Here is a 306-nt window from a genome sequence, read left to right on the forward strand (position 1 = left end):
CTGTGCTGTCTTGGACGTTAGGGGTAGGGTCAAAGGTTAAACCTGGCGTGTTAGAAATCATGCAGGTCTTGAGAGGTGAGAGAGCTGCGGGCGCTGTCACAAAGGTAATACGTACAGCGTTTAACTTTCTGCCTCGGTAATATTATAAATTGTGTGCAGTGATCTGGGCTAGGCTTGATCGGCATTCACTTTTTCCTTGGAGGTGAATGACACCCATTCATCACAAAGTTTATGATCAACGTCTGCCTCCGGCTTCAATGGTGCATTCAAGCAAACACAATTTAAGAAAAATAAATAAAAAGTAAC

The sequence above is a fragment of the Echinococcus granulosus genome (assembly GCF_000524195.1).
Source record: "Echinococcus granulosus chromosome Unknown EG_S00152, whole genome shotgun sequence".
NCBI classification, from domain to species: domain Eukaryota; kingdom Metazoa; phylum Platyhelminthes; class Cestoda; order Cyclophyllidea; family Taeniidae; genus Echinococcus; species Echinococcus granulosus.